Here is a 23,443-nt window from a genome sequence, read left to right as displayed (position 1 = left end):
TAGTGACATTTCAAGTGTGCAATAGTGACATAACTAGTGATGCCGTATTGGACAGAGCAGACCTAGAAGCATGTGTGTGTCCATGGGTGATCTGTCAGTCTTTCATATCCCAGGACGGCCTAGGCTGGCTGCTTTTGATGTGGAGCAGGGCGGACCAGTGAGCAGCGCTGAGCCTTGATGAGGGCCTTCTGGACTGAGATACTCCTGGTCATTTTGGAGACAGGACTTAGGATGACTCCAGTGGCATCAGGCAGTGGTTTTTGCAGAAACCACTGGGCATCTGGAAGGCTCTGCACTAATGGACTCTGGAATAAGGAGTTATGTCATGGAGCCAGAGAGAGGGTGTGATGGCTTACACAGAAATGGGTTAACTCAGCGGGCTTGGATTGCCCAAACCCTCCATGTTCCAAAGGTCCAAAGGGCCTATTGGCCCTTCACAAGCTCTTGGGAGACAACCTCTGAGCCCCTGGAATATCCTGCCTCTTAAGAATGTCTTTGTATATCTGAGTCTTTGGACCATTCCAAATAGTTTGTGCTAATGATGTGATTTGTGGTGAATGCTTTTTGTATGCCCGTAGCCTTGGGCCATACCATATCAGTTTTACAGAAGAGGAAATGGATGTCCAGTCTGCAGCCCCCAAGAAGTCAGATTGATAAAATATGGCCCAAAGCTCCAGGCATACAAAAACCATTTGCCATAAATGAATGGTAGAACAAGATTCAAGCAGGGTTCTCTCAGATCCCAAGCCCTGGCTGCAGCATACCACAACAAAGATGTAGCCACATTCACAGGGACGCATTGGCCATGGCATGGGTAGCAGAGTCTCTTGGATCTCTGCCCACATCCCCTCAACCTGTACTGGAGTTCACTGCCAAGAGTTGCTGGGTGTGCCTATGTCTTCTTGCATTTCTCTACCTGACTGTGCTCTCTGACAGTTTGGGCATGTTTGGCTTGCACATAGGGAAGGAAAGGCTCCGAAGTAAGCCCTCATTTTCCAATGAGGGAAGGTTATTGGGGAATAAATACCTGACTTACCTTGCCCCTCATTGGAGGAATGTTCCACGGAGCCTCTCACGTATCCCCAGTGGGCTTGAGCCTCAGTTGTCCACAGCAGTGTCCTACTCCATAACACACCCTTTACTGGTGTTCTTTCTTACCCATCTCATTTCCTCACTCTTTCAGCTGTGTGACCTGTGATCTCCTCCCAAATAAACTGCTTGAACTGAAATTCTAAACTGAGCATCTGTTTTTGGTGGGGACCCAGACTAAGAAAAGAGATTGGGTCACACCTGAACAAGTATATACAAAGCAAAAAGCCAAAGGTTTGAGGACAGTGGCGCTATAGTTACACCCTGTTTTCTGTATTTTTAAGTGTCGCTTGCATAGCATGCATACAGTCCTTTGTCCCATATTTGAATGAAGTTGAATCACCGTGCTCAGTTCTAGCATGAAGTATGTACGTGCTGCAGGTTGCCATGCGTGGTTCTAAATGATAATATGTTCTTTGTACTTCAGTTTACCTGGCTAATTCTTGTTTTCCACCCTTAATACCATTAAAGTATGTGCCTAAATGAACCATCATTTGTAAAGCTGAAAGCCGATATTTACTTAATCAAAATTAGACTTCCTAATACCTGTTAAAGGGAAAACCCATTGGGGGAAAAATAGAGGATAATTCTCATATTATTTTTCAGACAATAAACATCCTTGTTTAATCCTATTATGAACATTAGCATACGTTTCACAGCCCATCTGGCAAACAATAAAGGTTGTAACTCTATGTATTTGAAATGCTATCCAGGGCATTGTAGTAAGGAAAATGGTAAAACCTACAGCTGTATCAATGGGTCAAAAAGCGGTCATAGGACATTTCTCAGACACTACGGATTACCCAGATAGACTTTTATGAAGACAAGCTGTGTGTTAGGAAACGTGTTTTTCAAATGTGGTCTGAAGGAATAGTTGTGTGACAAGCAGGGGTGGAGGCTAGGGGGAGAAGTTACCTGTTTTTAGTGAATCATGGTTAAGTTAAACTGTGACAAAACTCCAGTGTCTTATGAAATGCAAATTGTTACTATAAAAACATCCTTCATGAGACAGAAAATACAGTATCTGTTTCTAGTTAAAGAATTCTTTTCCAGAACTTCAAAAGAAGTCACTCTAATTTAATCAGTTTTACTGAGAATTTCTAACCTGGAAGACAAAAAGATTGTGAGTTTTTTTTCCTAATCCATATTTGGTAGTAGTAACTTATTTTATTGATAAATTTTAGAATCCCATAGAAATATTTAAAATAATGTATATATTAGAGACCCTTTGGACTGAGGTTTCATGGGCATATTTCATATTTCTGCTGTATGGATTGGCCTGGTTTCTTTGATTTATTTTCTTTCTCCATGCCTGTTTCTTTCTGGATGATATATTAAATTCATTTGAGGATTGAATATAAAATATTAAATCATATCTCCAAAAATTATGATATGTGTTACATAGTATGTTCTGACTCCATTTCTGTCTGAGCTAAACCTGGAAAATAGATGCCACCTCCATTAAATGTTGTTTTATTAGAGAGAGCATGTATCTGAATGCCTGTAATCATTGTTCCAGGTATAGTCTACTATTTAAAACTGTTTATAGATATGTTGACATTATCATTTAATTACTCACAAGCTTTATAAGTGTAAAAGATTCGTCATCCTAAGATATTTCTAATGATTTCATGCATGCTGTTTACTTAGCTTGTACCCAAGTTTGAAGGCAATCTTGTTGTCCTTTCTCTGACAGTAGTGATGAAATCGCTGTTAATTTGAAAGAAACTTTAAAACTCTATATCAAATCTGACTGAATGATAGTATTCATTGTGTGCCAACACAGTGCTACATTGAGTGTGAAATTGATAAACAGTCAAATCCTTGAGTTACTCCTTTCTCTGGAAGTATCATGGACCTAATGCATATCTCTAAACAGTCATGCATTTTTAGTAGGATCCACAAATGGGAAGTAACATTTCTTTCCAAGATGCCAGAGGATAACACCCTCCCTCCCAATGCCAATGCCCCAATATCCTTTTCTTATTTGAGATAGCTTGGAATCAGAATGTAGAAGACACTGTCTTGATATCACAAAGCAGTACAAGCCTTTACAAATAAAGAGATGTACGCCTGGCAAGACTCAACACTGGCAACAGGAATTTGTGGGGTATCAGAGAAAGTGAAGCCCCCTTAACATTCCATTGATGAACTCTTAGTGCAAATTTTGAACAAATGTAAATGGGAAACAGAATTTTCTACAACTTAAAATGTGTCCTGATACAAGAAAGTGACCAGACCATGGCAAAACAATATGAAAGTACACAGAAAAATTTGAGCAAACATCCAAGACACTACTAGAAATGAAATACCTATTACATCAGAAGAGAGATTATTTTCTAGCTTCATCTGGCAAAATAATTTTTGTTAATTTCTTAATAATGAGGATTATTAGTTAAGATATTGCTGTGACAGTTAGAAGCTTTACTTCAATAGAATGTATAAGGTTCATATCTAAGGTTCTAATTAGCAGATGGTCCTTCTTAACACAGGGAAAAGAGGGCTCGTCTCCCTCTATTTTATGGCTCTGCCATTCCATAGGGCAGTTGATGGAAGTGGCAAAGAGAGCATGGAAGAGACACATTTGCTTCTGACAGCCTTGGCCTGGAAATGTCACTCATCCCTGCCACCTATTTCCCACTGGTGAGAGTTCATCACATAGCCAGACCCAGCTGCAAGAAGTGGGGAATGTAGCCTGTGGCTGGGCACCTGCCTCCTGGTTACAACTGTGTTCTATGGGAAAGGAGAAAGATGGAAGTGGGCAACTAGCCACTGCCACGGGAGAAATTGGAAATACCAGAATTTTGTGGGCAATATCTGTGGTGTCATCATCTAATACCAAAAGAACAAGAAACTCCCAATAGATTTCTGCCTATACTGAAGTTTTATTTATCCTTCAAGGCTCAGTTTTAAGTGTTACTTTTTCCATGGTGCCTTCTCTAGTCCCTATCAAGTACATCTCATACAACCTGTTAGAGAATATTGAATATGTGGGTGCTGTTGATTGATTCCCCACTCAGATCACATTCACCAGGCTGGTGCACCTGTCCCCCAGCCGCTATGGAAGTCAGCTGCTAAAGGCTGCTCTCTTCTCTGGAAAATTGCCCTTGACCAAATTGAAGCCACTTTGCCTTGGAGGCTAAATGACCTTCTCCCCACCCTGGGGACAACTGATAGCCAATGACTGACTGACATATGAGTAAAAGAGGCCATTTCCAAGGTGGGGTGAACTCTGTGCTTCAGTTCACACTCCAGAGTTCCCGGTGGGATTAGTCTGAGTCTAAACCCTAGCTCAACTCCTTCCTTGCCCATCCTGCTTCTCTCATTCTCCCTTTCTTGAGAGCACTTCTCTACCCCTGCAATAAACCATGTGCACTGGAATCCTTGTTTTAGATTCTGCTTCTAGAGAATCAGGCCTAAGACCATGAGCCACCTTACTTTCTAAAGTTGTGAGACTGTATGTAATCATCATGCATTCCCTTCTACTTCACTTCATTTTTTCAGAGGTGAGGCAAACCTTTAGAAAATAGGGCCATAATTTCAATTTGATAAAAAAATCTAATTCCAGAGTTTTCCCCACATTAGTGAATGCTCTCCTTAATTTCCCAAATCCTCTATATTTCAGGACTTTACACTGAGAATGATCGAGGGGCCTTTTGTGATTTTCCATTGTCTGAGGAAAGTTTTCATCTCCATATACTAAACAGGAAGATGGGTGGAAATATTTTATGTATTTAACCATCAGAGAAGCTCCCTTTAATGAAAAAATGCAAACGAACCATAATATTCCATTCCATGAGCAGTTAATACAAGTTGAACTGAAGATAAAATAAAATACTTGTTAATGCAGCAGCTTAGCATAGTACCTGGGACATAGCAGAGTAGTCATGACTGTTTAATCTTGCTCTCCTTACTTTCATTGAGAAGTATTCCCACTGTGATTTTGTTGTTTCCTTAAAACCCCTGAGATAGGAAGGGAGAGCCATAATTGGCCCCATTTCTCAGAAGTAAGATTGAAAAAAATCAGAGTCAGCTTCAAATCATTACACTCTACAGCAGCAATTTGGGATGCCATTGATTTGGTTTGAATGTCCCCAAAATTTGCTACAGAGATCCCCAGGGTGCGGTCAGCAAGGGAACCTCTACTTGGTTTTTAAAATGATCGTGTTTGGCTGATGACAGTGAGAGCACTTTAGGTTCTGGAATGAAGTAATGCTTCGTTAATATATTTAATAAGGATCAGACATGACATCATTGGTGTATTCTAATGAATTCCTGCAGATATCATCTACAGGGAAGTATGTCTTGAGGTGAAGCATTTAGAAACGTATTTTAGAACTTCCCTGATGGTGAAGTATGAGTCTTTTGCCTCTAGTGGGGATAAAATTCTCATAATTTTCTAGATTGATGCATAAATGTAAGCACTCAGCTTCTTGTGTAGACGTTAAAACTCTAATCTCTATAGTTTCTCCATTAGCAGGAAAATGGATTTCTCTCTTCTAATCAAGTTATACTAACTTTTATCTAACTTTACTTAAACTGTTGCTTCTACTTGCAATAACTTGAGTCTGTCATTTTGAAAATCCACATACTTATCTGTGTTTTGAGCCAAAAGTTCACTATGAAAACTTTTCCAGAAACTCTAGGCTGCAATTATGTTATCATCTTCTGAATAACTAAAGTGTGTCTTGGTTGTACAGTTTGTTGTTGGATTATATTCAAGTTATCTTTTAAGTTCTAAGTTGATAAGCTTCTCTAGGTTATAACACTTCTCTGACAGCTTACTGTATAGGACATAGATGATGTTTCATACACTGTGGTGTAACCCTCATTTTGTCTAGCACACAGCTGAGTATACAGTAGGTGCTTAATACACTTTTGAATGTGTGGATGAATGGGTACCTCATTTTCCTCAACACCGTCATTACTGGGTCTCTGAGATGAAAGGAGGTCAGGAATGTCATACGGTTCCTCAGTTCACTTCCTTGACCCAGTGTGACCCAAGGGTGTTGTAGAGCCAAGTGTGGAAAGGAATTTACTCTCTTGCCCCCCTCTCCCAACACATCCTGCCTAGAGACAGCTTTAGACATTGTTGGCAAGAGAATGTCTATATTCAGGTCAGACAGAAGGGTCATTCCTACCTTAGAAAAGGTCTGTGATATCTTTCCCTCAACAAGGAGCAAGACCCCATTAAGTGTCAATTGAAGCACAGATAGTGTGTGGGTATGAGAGAAAATACACACAAATATACAGTGTGTGTTGTTACATGTGGAAAGATGTATATATTTGATTTATTTTCTAAGGAAGCACATACCATGAAGTAGTCCACTTCTAAGATGATAAATATATATTTATGTCACTGTAGATGTTTGATGCATATTTGGAGTTTATGCAGTCTAACAGTGAGAACTAGGAGAAAGACATCCGCTTCTCTTTATGCTGAGCTGTGATTCGTGTTCTGTAGACTCACATACTGCTCTAGAAATGTGCTTCATTTGGCTTTGCTTTATGTGTCACCCTGTTTCTGAGGGCAACCTTGACTTTCAGCCTTTCAGTGCAAGGGAGTGAAGAGGCTTGAAGGCCATGGGCCATGGCGTCAGTCTCCAGCTGTTGCTAGCTGAGTGAATTTTAGGGTGTTACTTGATTTGCTATTCAGTTTCCTCATCTGTACAATGAAGAAGAAGAAGTTAGTATCTATATGTGAGAACTGTTTTGAGCATTAAATGAGATGTGTATTAACCACCTGGCACAGTGCTTGGCAAAAAAAATCCAGTTGTTTATCCATTCATTTAACAAATGTTTATCTTGTAACTACTGTGTGTCAGCTTACATTCTAGTAGGAAGAGGCAATTTAAATAAAGTATATAGTTTGTTCTCCATGTTCTGTGGAGAAGACTAAAGCTGGGGAGGGAATGGGGAATTCTGGAATGGGATATTTTTGTGCAGGCCTCAGTGATAATGTAAATTTGGTGAGACACCTGAAGGGGGTGAGGGAGGTAGCCTTGTACAAAGATGAGGAAAGAGAGTTTCAGGTAGAGGAAACAGCCAATGCGAAGGCCCTGGAGTTGGAATGTGTTTAATGAGTTTGAAGAACACCCTGAAGGCCAGTATGGTTGGAGAGGGCTTAGCAAAGAGAAGAGACGGTTAGACGAGCAAGGTGATGGGGAGTTGGAGCAAATAGAGTCCTGTGGGCCATTAAAGTAGGTTTTTTTCTCTGCTGAGATGGGAAACCATGTGGAACATTTTGTGCAGTTGATTGACTTATGTTTTAATAGCATCACTCTGGCTGCTGGTTGAGAAGAGAGTGAAAGGAGGCAAGAACCCAATTTGCAGGCTGCTGCAGTAATATAGGCGAGAGAAGATGGTGGCTAAAACTGGCATGGTGCCGCTAAAGTTAATGACAAGTGGGTAGATTGTAGGTAATAATAATTATTTAGAGTTTGATAAATATACAAGATAGATAAATCATAATTTTATTTTTGATAATAACTATTTGATATAGCAATAGTTTGTGGTATTACATCAATACTTTTGATAAAAATGATCTGTAAACCGCCTCTTCCATGCCAAAAATTCCACAGGGAATGCCGTGAGTGTGAATATTCTGCACATGGAATACCAAATATCAGCATTAAATGCTTTGGCAAGATATTTTTGTGTTTTCTAATGTATCTCAAAAACTGAAATACGTTAAAAACTGAATCCTTGAGATTTTTTATTTTTTAATCTAAAGACTATTTTTTTTAGAGTAGTCTTAGGTTCACAGCAAAATTGAGAGGAATGCACAGAGATTTCCCATATACCCTCTGCCCCCACACATGCATAGCCTTGAGCTTTTTCATTTTCGACCTGGCTATTTTGGTGGCTTATTGGCAAAGTCTCAAATGTAAAGTAAGTAGAGATGAGAGAATTTCAGGGTGCTAGAAGTCCAATTCCACTTCTGTGCCAGGTCACCTGCACTGGATTAAGTTGTCATTATCTACTGGCATTAGCAGTAAAGATTTACCTATTATGAAAACACAATTTTAATTAAAATGACAAGAACTCTGGCTTACTATAATTTTTTTTGTTAGTTTTAGTGGGTTCTTATAATTAGGAAAATGGATATAATGTGTCCACTCTGAATACCACTGCCAAAGCAGAGAGACAGGGAAAGACTGTATGAACTTGCCCGTTCCAGAAGAGCAAAGTGTCTACCCATAGTGGGAGGGGAGTCTCCTGCAGCAGTTCTTTCTCAGTCATGAGGAGTCTTGTGGGGATGTAGAAAAAATACATAACTGGAAGCTGAGAAACTGGGTTGTAAGGCTGGGTCTACTAGTGCCAGCATCAACTGAAGACATTGCTGAATCTCTATAAAATAACTGTAGAATTCCTTCGAGGTCCACCTTCCTGTGACTTGTTGATTATCTTTCCCTAGCTCTGTAAAAGTCTGGAAAACTATAGAAAACTTACAGAACACGATATCCTTTCCTGCCATTTGAAAAGACATGAGTACAGTGCTATAGGAGGAAGCCTCTAGATTCGTGTTCTACCACCTGCCAAGACTTTTGAGCGGCATGGAGAGGCATCTTAGACAATCATGGGCTCTCCCTCAGCAGGTGGATTGAGCAAAGTAGCCCATTAAATTTTGAAACTCATTATCACTGTTTCTTTCCTCAGAGAAGATATGGCTGTCCAGTGTGATAACCTTCAAAAGCATTTTAATTATTTACTTTTGTTTCTAGTTTTGAAAAGAAAAAAAGGGAATTAAGAGGCATTTCTCATCAGTGACAAATGGTGCTAGAGCAAAATGGGGTAGTATATTCCAAGTACTAAAGAAAATTAACTGGGTTTTTTTTGATGAGGAAGATTGTCCCTGAGCTAACATCTGTGCCAATCTTCCTCTATTTTGTATGTGGGACGCCCCCACAGCATGGCTTGATGAGCAGTGTCTAGGGCTGTGCCCGGGATCTGAACCCGTGAACCCCGGGCTGCTGAAACAGTGTGCGAAGTTAACCATGCTTAACTTAACTATGCCACTGGGCTGGCCCCAAGAAAATTAGCTGTTAACCTTGGATTCTACTTGGCTCACCACTCTCACTCAAGATGAGGGTGAAGTAGAGACTAATATTCGTAAAAATCCATAGCCCTTCCTGAACAAACGGAAAGGATGCATTTTGTAAGAAAGAAAAGATTTCATAGGGAAGAAATAGGATGCAAGACACAGTTATGAGCACAGAAATTGTGAAATACCTTGGTAAATCCATTGCAGTTAGTAATGTTAATGATAACAGTAATAACTGATTGTGCTTAAAACCAAGTGGAAATAAAATATTATGCAATATCAACATGGAAGACAAAGGAAGGATGTTAGAGGTCCTTACTTAGAGTTTGGTCAAAATGCTTTATTATTCAGCAGCACATTATAGTCAAATCAACATGGACTGTGGCATACACAGAATACATTTCTTATCTTGTTAGGAGAAGGACAGAGATACTGATTAACTATAGAATTAAAAAAAAATGTATAAAGCTAACTGTGTATGTTAATAAACAGACTAGCTATATAATATGCAGCTTCCAAACTAGTATAGGGAAAACTAAAAAAAATATGTTCAGATTTGAAGGCATGAAAAGAGAAAAAAATAGGCAGACAAATCTTGTAAGTGTAAAAAAGTATGATAGTTTAACTAAATCCAAATATATCAGTAATTAAAATAAATATAAACAGATTAATTCACCTCTTAAAAGGCTCTAGATTTACAGATAGTAGTTGTAAAAATCCAAGCTCCTTAAGATACACACTCAAAATGCAACTCAGAAAGGTTAAAAAAAGTAGCGTTTAGATATTAACAAGATGGATAATCATTTAAAAAATTCTAAACTATAAAGGAATTCAGTACTTACTAAGATTAGCATTATTTCTTTACCCCCGACCTCACTTGAACTGAATTCTGTGGAACAACTGTACCTTCTTAAAATAATATTCTGTGTGTGTTTGAGTTTTTACATTTTACACATACATGTTTATGACTTTTTGTTTTGTTTTGCGGAATATATTCGTATCTTTCGCGTTATTTCATTCTCCAAACCTTCCTAGAAAGTAAAGGGTAAGAAACCATCCTCAGTCTTATCTTCTCATTCCTGACCCATACAGTCTGTTCTTAAAAATACAACCCTATAGCAAAATCTAATTATCTCCTACTTAAAGCCCTTCACTGGTTTTCCATTACTTTTAGAATAATGCCCCAAATCCCTACCATGGCCTTAAAGCTTGTGGATAATCTGTGTCTTGCTCATCTGATCAACTTCTTTGCACCTTGTTTTCCACCTCACTCTCTAAACTCCAGCCATTTGCGTTGCCTTTGAGTGTCTTGGCACAGCAAATTGTTTTTCACCTAAGGCATTTGCACACGCTGTTTCATCTCCCTAGAACACTCTTTATTGCGGATTTTGAGCTCTTCTCTTTCTTTAGACTGGTGATGGTTGGTTTTATGTGTCAGCTGGACTGGGCCAGGGGTGCAGGGGTGCTCAGCCTCCATAACCATGTGAGCCAATTCCTTATAATAAATCTCTCTCTCTTTCTCTCCCCATCCCTCCCTCCCTCCCTCTCTCTTTCTCTCTCTCTCTCTTTCTGTCTCTTTCTGTTTCTCTCTGTGTGTACATATCCTGTGATTCTGTTTATCTGGAGAACCTGGACTAATACATGGCTCAATTTAAATGTCACCTCCTCTGAGAAGCCTTCCTTTCTTTCTTCTCTGTTTCAACCACTTGTTTCCTTCATAGTACCTATAAGTAGAAATTGTCTCATTTGTTTGTTTTCTTATTTTTTATCTGTCTCACCAACTGTGATGTACTTCCTGAAGGCAGAGACTGAATCGGACCTATTCATTCTCTAAACGTTACCCAAAGCATGATGCAGAGTAGGCTCTCACTAAGTCTATGTGGAATAAATGAGTAGATGAGTAAATGAATGCTTGAGTGATTGGCTATTTTACCCAGGTAATTATACTTTTTTTTAGTGGATTGAAATGCCGTCTCTATTTCTGACTTCCAAACCATAATCTTCAGTCTTGAATTTTTATCCCTGGAGCTCAAGATTCAGATTTACAAGTGTGGGTCTCATGTGCACCTTGAATATCCAAAACTAACCTCAGTTTCTTTTACACTCCAAATTGGCCTATCATTACCCACCTGTTTTGGTTAATGGCCCAAGCATTTACCAAGTCACCCAAGCCCAAGAGCTGGAAGTCGTCATTCATTCATTCACCCAGGCATTCATTTGTTCATAAAGCCACTAGTATATGGCCCATGCTATGTGAAGCACAGCATGCATAATGGTAAGCAAACACATAATCCATGTCCTCATGGCGTTCATTCTACTGTCTTTTTCGTGACTCTCATTATGTTGACCACTAAAACTTGTCTGTTCATTCTACTTTAAGAATGTCTCTTGAACCAGCACCTTTCTTGCTCACTCTCTCTCACACACACAACCCTTTTCTAAATCAAGCTGACGTCATCTCTTATTGGAACCTTTGTAACAGCTTTCTAATTGATTTCCTTACCTCTAGTCTCATCTTGCTCCAGTTCATTTGTCACACCACTGTGTGTTCTTCCTAAAACACAAATTTAACCACCTGATGACCCCACAAAAACTTTCATGTCTCACCATCACTTACAAGATCAAGTTCAAACTCTTTAGCATGGCATGCCATGTCCTTTATGATTCAGCCCTATCCAATGACTCTTAGATCTATGAACATGACCCCGTGTCTTTGCACATGTCATTTGCTTACCCTGGAATCTCCGCTCTCTGCTTCATCATGTCAGCCTGGTAAAGTCCTTCAACCCTCTGCTTTCTTGTTGAAGCTTTCCTGACTCCTCTACTTGTCCAGGCATGAGCAAGTGATTTTGGAACCAGGTTCTCATAACCCCCCGTAGGAATTTGTGTCATCGGACTTCATTATAAATGCCAGACATGTTTACATGTCTGGATTCCTTCCTAGACCATGGGCAACTTGCAAGTGCAGGGCATGGCTTATACAAACTTCCGTCTGCAGAGAATCTGCAACATTTGAAATATCACTAAATGTTTGCTCAGTAAATGAATATTGACTGAATGAAGCACATGTGTTCGGTCAGCTTCCTAAAGTGATAGTTATCAGTGGCAGAGCTGACCCACGTTTCCGAATTCCCTCTCCAGTGATTTTCCACTAGACTGAAATACCTTTGTCATTTATCCAATGACTTTTAAGTTGGTCCAGGGGAGAAGAAAGCAATAGGGCATGCCTCGGATCGGGGGCATGGTTCAGAATCACCTTGGGTCTTTTTCAACCTGTATAGGCTTAGCTCAGAAGTTCTGAAATCCACTCCCTGACAAAAACATCACTAATTAGGTGATATATAGATATATATCTCAATCTCCCTAACACCTCATGCACTGTTTCTCATTTAGTTTTCCCACACCTCAGTGGGAAACCATGGTTTTGTTGCCATTTACAGATAGGGAAACTGAGGGAGGGGAGGCTAAAGTCACAGCTGGGATTGGAATCCAGATCCCGTTCTCTTAACCATCAAACTGTCCTGCAAGTGCCCTTTCCTCCTCTGTGCTGTGGATGCATACAATTGATTCTCGTTGGTCCTGGTTGTTCAGTTCTGTAAAGTCTCCGTGAAAACTGAATTAGGGAACACTGGACTCCTGGGGAAATACCGAGGTAGTTTCTTGTGAGCCTCTGGTCACATTTTTTGTCAAGCAATCAATACATAACCTTGTTTTGTGTGTGTTTCTGTTAAGTTTAAAAAAATAGGTATATGTATAAAATATATAATATTTTAATATGCATAAAATAATATATTTTATTATATATGTATAAATATAGAATAGTTGTATTTATAAATATATAAAATATGTATAAAATATATATTTATATGTATACATTTATATATGTATGCGTATATATATACACAATGCTAGTAGGGGAAGAATGGGCTTGGAGTCAGCCAGCTGTGGGTTTGAGCATCTATTTCTTCATTGATCAGCTTTGTATACAGATGAGGAAACCAAGGCACAGACTTTGTGTCATCTCTCTACTCTGTGTCACATTTCCTCACCTCAAAATATGGCAGCATGTTTTGAAAGTAATTATGGGGATTCTATCGGATGACTGACCCTTGCTGAAGAACTAGACTATTGCCCGGCACATTCTGCACATTCTAAAATTTAGTTTCCGTTTCCCATTTATTCCCCTCAGGCTTTAATCAGAAACCCAAAGACACCAAACTGACTTTTCCATTTGTGGGGGAGATTCTTGCTCTGCTGATGAATTGTCTGCGTTTCACACACACTTTAACAGCTCCAGGGTGTCTTCAAATTAGAGCTCCTTATCACTCATTAGCACGTTTGCAGGAAAGCCGATAAACCTGACCTCTTACTTAGCCCTCTAACACAACTGGGGAAACCTCCGTTTTCTTTTATCATCTGAATTCTGACCTGAAAGGTTTCACTGTAACCCAAGGGCTTAATTTATCTTGTGTTAAAAGCAGTAGTTTTCCCTTACATGGAAGCTCTCACGCCCTGGGTATGTGCGGGGAGATGGAGGAACGGTCCCGCCTGTTTCATCTCAGACGCATGGGAGAAATCCCCCACCCCCTTCCACCCTGGGTAGATGGGGCGTTGATTACAGGGCAGCACGTGAAAACTTCAGGCTGCTGTTGTACACTCCATCCTGTAAAGGTTTCAAAGTTGACAAAATGCCATGAATGCCATTGTGTGAAGCCAACCTTCTGTTTGTTTTACCTACTGTACGTCACAGTACGCTTCCTGATAGCTGAGTTTGTGTTGTTTTGACTAAATCTGGACAAATATGCATAAAATGTGTATTCAACAGATATTTCACTTAAAAACAAAGAAAGGTTTGTGTCTTTAGATTGCCCCAGAACCTAGGGGCTACTGAGAATTATAAATAAATTTGGCTTCACAGGCCTGCAGTCATAAATGACATTTTTTTAAATGATGGAAGGGGGGAGATTTGAGTTGCACAGGAACCTTCCGTTTAACTCCCCTCCTCCCAAATATGTCCAGAAGTTAAAGAAAGCTCCTCTAAATATAACTCTCAGTTAAAAAGGAGCTTTTGATTCCTGGTTATTGGGGAAAGACCTGTTTAACTATTTATACCATTGCTTTGTTTTCTTAAAATTGATGCAGAAGGAACATGGGTCCAGCCCCTTTACAGTCTTATGTTTGATTACTCTCAAGTTGATGGGTGCAATCCAGCATGAGGAAATTAGAAACAGCTGGCGTAGACACAGCAACTTCTTTGGAAAAGACAGTTCATGATTACTGGAGAAACATAAGGATGGCACTAGAACAGCACATCTCAAAAATGTGGTTTCTGGACCAGCAGCATCAGCATTATCTGAGAACTTGTCCGAAATGCAAATTCTTGGGCTTCACTTGAACTACTGAATTAGAAATTCTGGGGCTAGGGCCCTGCAATCTGTGTTTTGACAGCTCAACAACGGATTCTGATAGCACAAGAAGGGGCTAAAAATGAGACCTAGACCATGGGAAAGAGTAGCAAGAGGGAGGGAACTTTGAAAGGCCAGAGGCCAGAGAGGAGTGATTTGGGGTTGTATAGAGATCAAAAGCGACCACGAAGGGTGCTAATCAGGTATTTAACACCTGAACTCCAACATGCATCTGTTTCTGAATCTGAAATTAAAGGATGGATTATAAACAGCTTTGAAGGACAGTGAAAAATACAAACCAAACAAAACAAGCCAGAGTTGGGAAAGATGTTGGTCACAGAGTAACAGTAACAGTAATATCACTTGTACTTAAATTCTTTTTCTTTTAAGACTTAGTCCATGTAATTATTTTCACATTAATAAACAGGGTATGAAATTAAATAAATGCATGTAAGTCAATTATTAAAATGTATTGAGTACACATTTGCTTCCTGTATGAGAGAGTAACTTATAGCAGGCAAGTACTCCTGCTGAGAAAAACTAGAAAAGCTGAATAAAATATAAAACCCGTGTGTTTGAAGGCCTTCAAGAACTGTCTAAGCAGTCAGATTCTGTAAAGGAGAGCTCATTGAGGGATGCTTAACTTTTGCATCCAAATTTGCCCTGAAGATGAACATACCCTATGATCTCACAATTCCGCTGTTACATACATTCCCAACAGAAATGCAGACATGCGTGCTCTAAAAGACATGTACGAGACATTTCACCAATTAGCCATTTGCAGTAGGCCCCAAATGAAAATTACCCAAACATCCATGAACCACAGAGCAGATGAATAGATTGTGGTATATTCATACTTGAGACGATGAGAAGGAACTAATTACAGCTGCATGCAGCAACATGGATAAATCTCAAACTATAGCACGATATATCCCATTTATATAAAGTTGAAAATTATGCAAAGATAATCTATGTTGTTAGAAGTCAAGAAAGTGGTTGCCTTTGAGGGTAGTGGGAAATGGGAGAGGGGATGAGGGGGTCCTACTGGATTCTGGCCGTGTCCTCATTGCTGAAGTCTGCACTGTGTGTTTGCTTTGTGCCAGTTGAGCTAGCTGGACACTTGTGATTTGGTCAGTTTTCCTTGTATATTTTGCAGTTTTATAAAAACTCTTTAAAAAATGTGTCAAGAAGAATATCTCTTGTATTGTTTCTCTGTCAGCTTTGTTTGGAGTAAGCCCATCAATGTGTCTATGCTGTCCCATGGAGGCACCCAAGTAGCTGGAAGCAGAGCAAGTGGTCATTAAGAATCTTAGATCAGGGAGTAGACAGGTCTAGTAGTACTGCTCTGTGGCTTTGGGAAGCTCCTTAAGCCAAGCTGCATTTTCCTCATCTCCGAAGTGAGGGTGATCGTTACAGTAGCAGCTAATTTGTAGAACTGAGTGAGGATTAGTGATTGAGGGGCCCCTCTGAAGTACTTAACCCGTAGCTGCAGGGTCCTGGTGGAGATAGGGTGGCCCAATGGCCAAGAATAAACGTTGTGTATCTAAAATAAATTTCAAATGGCCTTTCCAAGTCCCCTGTCTCTGTGACTGCATTCCTTTTGAGTAACAGAAATATCATGGTTACTCACTTGGTAGAGTGGATATCCCTAAGAAATCAAATCAGGTGTTTTTTTTAGAAGAGAGAGGGAAAGAGTTGGGCTAAGAAGAAGGCATGCCACCATGACTGGGAACTCTGTCTGATGGATGGCCTGGCGTCATTGGAACTTGATAAAAATGCCTCATGTGCAGGGCAGGCCAAAATTGCTGAGAAACTAGAACTCTCTAAGAGAATCCCTCAACCAATGACTGATGGGAGTCGGTGGGTCCTCAACTCCCTTGGCCCTTGAGCAGGGTAATGCTGAGGTGCCTGTTCTGCACTGTCTCAGAGATGCCCAGTGGAACGGAGCTCCAGTTGCCTGCAGAGGCAATTTGCTTGACAGCACACCCAAATTGACTGCCTTCCCTTCTCTGTATCACTTTCCTCTCCTTTACCAGCGTTTTCTGAGATCACCTTCCAAATAAATTACTTATACTCAGATCCTTGTCTCATCTCACTAGTTTGTGAGTGAATCTAAACTCAGACGGTCTTTGCCTTTGCACAACTCATAGTGCACTCTTAGTTGTTTTTTCTGGGAAATTCTTGCAAGTAGAACCACCATGGTTGCCTGCTTTTGAACACTGTGGTCATCACCATTCTGCTGAGGATCCTACACTATTCCTATTTCTCTTAAAAGACTTCTCTCGGCCACTGCCCAGACCCACCATGCAGCCTGTTTCCCTTTTTTGCGCCAGGTGTGAGGAGTGGGACACTTGTTCCTCTGCTACCTGAGCAATGGCCCCATCACTTTGCTCCTTTTTCTTGTACCAAGAAGATCCAGTGGACCCAGAAAGAAACACTCTTGTTATCTTCCATGGACTAAGGCCTCCTGCTGTCTCTCCCTGCATCTCTGCTTGACCAAAAAACTTCCCATCCACTTGGTAGTAGCCGAAGGCTCCTGTGGCTACTCACCTCTTCTGAGAAGTTTTGTCTCCTTCCTTCTCTCCCCTAAAGTTGGACTTCCCACAGTGAATCTGCATATTATTCTTGTGCCCTCTTCACCAGAGTCTCTATCTTGGTCTACACAGTTAGCCCTTCTGCTTTTGAACCCTATGCCACATGTGGAACCAGAGAGTTCCAAAGGAATTCTCCCATGAAGACATTGGCATGTTTCAACACATGGTTTTATGCCAAATCTACAACAATCTCTCCAAAAGAAAGAATCTTCACTGATCTGAATTTTTCAGTATTTAACTTTTCTCCTTGTGCAGCATCTTAACACAAACTAGAATGAAGATGGCTTATAATTATACACAGTTGTGAATAAAAAGAATGATCTAAATGGACTAATTAGCCTAATTGGAACCCACAAAAATGCCTCAAGTCTTACTTTATCAACATCCACCTCTGATTACAGAATTTATCAGGGTGCCTCTTCAGGAGCAACAGTGACTCATGGGATTTCTCTTCCTCTTTCTAAGACATGCTAAGCCATCACAAACACTGATGAAGATGTTGAACAGTTGGGTAGGGAAGGACAGGAGAGCAACATCCTGGCATCTCAGCCTTGGAAGGGATCTCAAGGGCAGACAGTCCAGCCTACATTCTCTTGGAATTAAGCATTTTGTGTTTCTCAAAGGCAGGGGAAATTTTGCCTGTGGCCGTGTGGGTTGCTGTCCTCCAAGGATGCTTCTAAGAATCACATTATTAAAATAGCTACTGAGCAAAGGGCTGCGATTCCCAAAGCCACTTTGAACACATGTAGTAGGAGGCAGAGATGAGGTCATCTCCCTAAAGGTCAGCTGCGTCCCCAGATGTGTTCTTACCTCAGCCCTCACCCGCAGAGAGCCACAGAATGGCTCATCACAGGGAAAGTGCGGGGACCCATGCCCACATGTCTGTAGGAGACCCAGCACCTGGCCAGGCCTGGCAGCCTGGAGCGGCCCCGCCCCTTGTTCTCTGCCAAACATTGTTCCTTGTACCTGGTCAGTGCTTGGGTTTTGCAGCCTCAGACACTTAACCACCTTTTCCGAAAGGACCTCGCCCACTTTACCTCAGCCCCACCCTATCCCATCCCTTGGCCAGACCTGTAATTACTGGACCTGAAAAGCAGCCTCAGAGATACCACACAGGGGCAGGGCAGCCCCCAGCAAGCAGTCAAGCTGTAAGATTTTCTTTCTACAACATCCCTTCACTGGGGCTATCCTGAGTTAGCCTTTCATTATCTCCCACCCAAGGGCTCTACCAGCCAGGCCTACCCTTCACACTTTTGGGCCCAGAGCACAAGATAGATGGAAACCGTCAGCCTGTGGCCTGGCCTCTTTTCTCCCTACTCCCTGGTCTGTCCACATGTGAAGGCTCGCGCATGTGTGTACACACCCCACCCCACTTTTCCGTCCCCACACCCAAACAGCAGCCCCTTGCCACCCCTTGGGCCTGTACCTGTGCAAACCAGTCACCCCTCAGGGGCACAGAACTGGGAAAGAGACTCCTGCAGGTCCTGAATGCAGGCTCAGGTCTGTTCGGTCAGGGAATTCTCAGGGTGTGGTGTAGAAGGAGGGGCCTGGGGCCCCAGAGGGTATGTCCACTGGGCTTTGCAGATTCTTTGCCCTGTGGGGAAGGGTACAGTCAGAGAAAGGCCAGAGTTAAGCTCTCTAAAAGGGGGGACCCAGGCAGAGGCACCCATTTCCTGATCTGCACTTACTTGTGGCATCGGCTTACTGAGGGGTTTGCTGGCTTCTCGTGTCTTCCTTCTTCCCACTGGAGTTGTCCGTGCTGGTTCAGATCAAGGCTGTTTATGGCTCCCATTGTCCTCTGAAATAAACACAGCTTCTATACCAGGCCATCTGCAACCTGAACCTGACCTGACTTCCGAAATCCTTTCCTTCCCATGCCTGAACATTCTGTGATCAGCAAACGGAATCTTAAAAGAGAAGGCCTAGGAGCAAAGGAACATGAATTAAGTGGCTGCTGTGTCTTCTGAGAATGAGGAACCAGTGCTGAAATTGGTTGCCGTTTCTTTTTCCTTTTTTTTTTTTTTTGTGGGGGAAGATTGGCTCTGAGCTAACATCTGTGCCAGTCTCCTCTATTTTATGTGGGATGCTGCCACAGCGTGGTTTGCCAAGTGGTGCTAGGTCTGCGCCTGGGATCTGAGCCTGCAGACCCGGGCCACTGAAGCAGAGCACACAAACTTAACCACTATGCCACCAGACTGGCCCCTGGTTGCCATTTTTAATGCAAGTGATAATAATGGCTACATTTATTGAGAATTTAGCAATGACCAGGTGCTTTCATAAGAACTCGACATGCATTAATTTATTTAATCCACCCAACAACTCTATGGGGTAGTGCCATTATTATTCTCACTAAAGAATGAAGGTATCAAAGCACAGAGGGGTTAAACATCTTGCCCAACGTCACACAGCTGTAAGATTCAAGGGCAGGACTTAAACCCACGCAGTCTGACTCTGGAGTCATCATCATGCAGATCACAGCCTAGAAGCCAGAGGCTGGACAAATGGAGTCTACTGGTCTTCAGGTGGAGGCTTCTTTCCATTGCGAGCGGCATCTGGACCAATTACATTATATTTAGGGAAATGTGTTTCTTCTTTAATTAGATCTAACTTTACTATCTGTGAGATATTGGTTTGGGAGATATTTGATCTTGGAGGAGGAATGACCAGGAGGAATTCTTATTTGGCTTCTCTGATCGGTGGAGAGATCCTGAAGGTGACCAGTCATGGAATCCCAGTGTCCATCCTGGACTTCAATCTCCAGCCTCACTACCCCCTCCACCCTGTCTCTGACTGAATAACTCAGACTTTGGGAAATGTCCTGTTGAAGATTACCCCAGTAAACCCCAAATGGCCTGGTGTGGAGAGGACAGTGAACCCCGGAGCTAGAGCAGCCCTATGAGTTTGGGTTGAGGTTTAATTATTTTGGTTTGAAGAAGGAAGCACTTCCTCTGAGGAGACAGGCAAGTGGATGGGGGAGCAACACGAAGAACTCTGCTTGCATATTGCTTTTGGACGATGGGAATATTACATGAAGCAGTTTAAATTTTTCTGAGTATTCACCAATCAGAGCTTATTACTGACTAAGTTATTGAATTTGGTATATATCATGGAGACCAAAAGAAAAATGTGTGATCTTTGCTGTTATAAAAGTTGACGTCATCATTGGAGAGACAAGAACTGTAGATGGAGTAAAACATGGTGTTGGGTCCAAAGGCATCTCATCAAACCATAGTCATTTTAGCTTTCCCGAGCCTCTGTTTTCTTCTCTATAAAATGAAAGGACTAGATCAAATGACCTCTTAGGTAGTTTAGCTCTGAGGAAAATGATATAGATGACAAGCATTCGCAAGTTTAACCTTGATACAAGTATTATTGTTATATTTCATTTATTCAACAAAACTTTTTTGAGTGCCTAATATGTGCCAGTGCTCTTCTACGCACATGACACATTAGTCAAAAAAGTGATGAAGAGCCCTCCCCTCAAGAATCTGCCATTATAGCTGGGGGAGACAGATAATGAACAATAAGCAGAATAATAAGTAATTATATAATATATTTGAAAGTGCCATAAAAATCTATAAATAAGCATAGTACAAGAGATTGCGAGTTTGTAATTTTAAATGTGGGTAGGCTTTATTGAGAAAATAACATAGCAAAGACTTGAAGGAAGTTAGGTAGTTGTCTGTGTAGATATCCATGGGAAGAATCTTCCATACAGAGGGAATAGCCAGTGCAAAATCCCTAAGGTGGGGGCTTGTCTGATTAGAGAAAGAGCAGGAGGGTCAGTGTACTTAGAACCAAGTAAGCAATGGGGAGAGGATAGAGGATGAGATGGTACCCGGATTGTGTGGGGCTTTGCGGGGCATTGGTAGGACTTTAACTTTCTCGCTCGTGAATGAGGTGGGAGGAGACGGGCTTTGGAAGGTCTTTAAGCCCCGTAGTTGTAACGGGGTAACTCTGGTTGCCATTGCTGAGAGCACTCAAGATTAGAAGCAGGAAGACCAGTTAGGAGGCTGTTGCAGATGTCCAGGCAAGGGATAATGGTGGCACAGGCCAGGGCCATAATAGTGTAGGTGGGAAGAAGTGGCTTGAATCTGGATATATTTTAAACATTGGTTCAATGGGATTGTCTGGCTTTCTCCATTTGGGGATAATGCTTTCACTCCAGGGTTAGTCTAAGTCACTGGAACTCATCAGAGAACAAAGAATAACTGATGGAAACTGCTTCCTCCAGTGAATGCTGTTGCTAAGAGGTTAGTGTGAGGTACAGGTCTTCCTCTCTGCCTTTACCTGCCAGTCCTCGGTGGCCTTTCCTTATCAGGACTCACGCTTTCTGTATGCCCAGTTCCTCTCCATATGCGTCATCCATAAATGATTTTGGCGCCAGTCACCACATTCTTCTCATTTAGCCACTATGCATACCTTATGCAACAAACTGGAATATGAGTAATTACCTACATTCCTAATAGATAGATGCGGAGATTCCCAGGTAACCAAAACTGTGGATACAGTGGTCTCTGCATTTATTTGTGTGTTTGCGTAGTTGGAAGTGTAGTATCAAAGAGTGCACCCAGAATTCAGCAAAGGATTTAGTCTTGGTGTTGTTACTTACTAGTTGAGTAACTACAAGCAAGTTGCTCAAATCTCTTAAACTTCTACTTTCTCCCCGGCAAAAAGAAAGAAGTGGGAAAGGTGCCCCCTAAAGGCCATTCAAGTTTATCCATTGCACTTTCTGCTTCTGCTGTGCCACCTGTACCTTTTTTATTTACTTTCATCTCTCCAGTCAATTCCCTCGTAGCAGCTCAGCTTAAGTAATTATCTTTTGTCTCTTCCCTTTCTTCTCACCCTCGCCTGCTTCATGAGCTTTGTCCACTATGTGCCTTTTTTTCCCAGTAGATGGCAGTCTTCAATTTTGTATCCCAGTGGTACTTCTTTCCCCTGCTTGGAGGGCCTTGCCTAGCTACCCTTTCTGTAAAGCTTGTGGGCTTTTTCCCCTAGAAGTGATCATGGAAGACGAAATTAAGGGAGGAGTTAATAATGAGTGATGAGAGGGCCCCCTCAAACATTTGGGGAGGCCGAGTAGCCTCCCTTGCTTCTCAAGCAAGTTTATTTTGTTTTTTAACTTTTGGGTTAGAGATAAAACAACGGCTGTCTTCCATATTTCAAAAAGTTGTCCCAACTCATTTGATCCTTCGATCCTGTGAGGTACATAATACAGGTCTCATTGATCTCAGGTCTTGGGCCCAGAAGTTGCGATGGGATGACTTTGGCTGCCATTGTTGAGAACAGTCAGGGTAAGAAACAGGAAGACCAGTTAGGAAGCTGTTGCAGTAGTCTAGGGACCAGATGGTGGCTACAGGCCTGTAAGCGTGGAGGTGGGGAGGAGTTGTGGAGATGGAGGGTGGTAGAATGAGCTCTGGGCTTGTTCCCTGGAGACCCAGAGTATCCTCCTGCACTGCTATGCACTAATCTTGGGTAAGACTCTCAATTTCTCTGGCATCTGCACTCTCCCTGCTCTAGGATTCTATGGAACCATGAAAAAAAATGATCTACATGTAGCTTTCAAACCACTTGACAAGGGATGCAGTGTTAATTAGTGGCAGACTGAGAACCAGAAGCCAGGTCTCTAGTGGGTGCTTCATCTCGCCACTGACAGAGGATGGTGTGAGAATGTCTATTTTAGCAGTCAAGTTTCTTTTCTTCCCAGAAGAAATCTCATAGAGGAAAACCAATATGTGTAACTAATCAAAGCAAGTTGCTTTGGTTGAAGGAGGGTAGAGTCTTGAGCCCTCTTGGCTCCCAAGACTACAAGGAGCAGGGCAAAATCTACTAGGATAGAGGAAGTGACAGCCCTGGTGATGGTACTTCGAACCTTCACTTGTTGTGCTCTGACCTGTCTTAATCGAGGAATTCTGGGATCCCTGACACCGGTTTTTCTTCAACTGCCTTGGGAACATTTTTCAGGGAGCAGAATATGATGGACATGTGGAGAAATTTTTGTGGGGTAGCAGAAGCTGTCTAGGTGTTGGTCATATTAGGGTGAGTGCTGTTGTACTCCAATTTAAAAACTTTTTATGGTTCTTAATTGCCAATAGGCTCAAGTTCCAACTTGTTAGTATAGATAAAGGAACTTCATAATCTCTCCACATTTAACCCCTCCATCCCTGGAGGGCATACTGTGCTCCTGGCATATTCTTTAAGAAGCCATGCCCCTCAACACTCCTACTCCTTCTAGAAAATATGGCTCTAAAACTTTCCTTAAGGAATATGTACCCCTGTCAAGCATTCCTAGCATTTTGTAGATAATTGTG

The sequence above is a fragment of the Equus przewalskii genome, chromosome 21 (assembly GCF_037783145.1).
Source record: "Equus przewalskii isolate Varuska chromosome 21, EquPr2, whole genome shotgun sequence".
Classification (NCBI taxonomy): domain Eukaryota; kingdom Metazoa; phylum Chordata; class Mammalia; order Perissodactyla; family Equidae; genus Equus; species Equus przewalskii.
The sequence above is the reverse complement of the archived record's forward strand: the minus strand, read 5'-3'. Positions refer to the sequence as shown.